This window comes from Capsicum annuum, chromosome 8 (assembly GCF_002878395.1).
Source record: "Capsicum annuum cultivar UCD-10X-F1 chromosome 8, UCD10Xv1.1, whole genome shotgun sequence".
In the NCBI taxonomy this organism is placed as follows: Eukaryota; Viridiplantae; Streptophyta; class Magnoliopsida; order Solanales; family Solanaceae; genus Capsicum; species Capsicum annuum.
Window position 1 is genome coordinate 94,824,551 of NC_061118.1, and position 1,084 is coordinate 94,825,634.

A 1,084-nucleotide genomic window follows, 5' to 3' on the forward strand; every position below is an offset into this window, starting at 1 on the left:
GCGACGGGGGTCGGCGCCGGGGATCGGAGGTCGGGGCCGGCGGTCGGGTCGGGTCGGCACCGAAGGTCAGCGACAGCGACGGGGGCCAGGGACCGGGGCGAGAGAGAGGGAGAGAGGGTAGGGAGAGAGGGTAGGGAGAGAGAGAGAAAGAGCCATTAGAGAGAGAGAGAGCCGTTAGAGCGGCGCCGGAGGTCGACGCCGGGGACCGAAGGTCGGGTCGGGTCAGCGTCGACAGTCGGCGACGGTGATGGGGGTCGGGGACCGGTGCGAGCGAGAGAGAGAGAGATAGGGTAGGGGGAAAGAGAGAGAGCCGTTACAGAGATAGTCACCAAGGAACTTATCAAATCATTTTCTATTCAACGAAAGAAATTCCCATCAAAAACAATAATAACAATAAAATATTGAACATAAGAAAATCCGTAATTCAGAAAAAAGATAATTGTTACCTTATTTGAGTTTTTAGCAAATTATAAAGATAATTAAATAATCAATTGACTATAATCAAATTATAAATTTATAAGAAAATTTTGAGAAATAAATCAGTATTTAGGGAAAAAAATAACCGTTACCTTTTCAAAATTCTTCCCAAAATTATAAAGGTAACTAATATCAATTTGACATAATCAAACTATAAGAATATGAGAAATTCAAGGGATTAACTTTTTGTTAAAAAGATAATTAATATCAATTGTTTCCATATTTGAGTCCTTTATGTAATTGTAGAATAATTAAATATAATCAAGCTATAAAATTAGGAAAAATTTATGGTTAATAAATATATAATATTAATAATAATTTTAATGTTATCAAATTAATTTGATTAAATTTGCGTTAAAAATCAGTTAATATTGACAATTATTTTAATAGAGTATATATGCAAAGGTCCATAATTAATATACATATATTGATTAAAATTAACAACGAACACTGACTACTACTATGGCCATAAATATATTTTGAAATTTACAACATTAAATTTATGGAACTTTAGTCAATATATTATTATCATGAAATTTATTATAATTAATTGAAATTAATTAGATGATTGTATAGTCTTATTACAATTACATCTTATATTATTTAT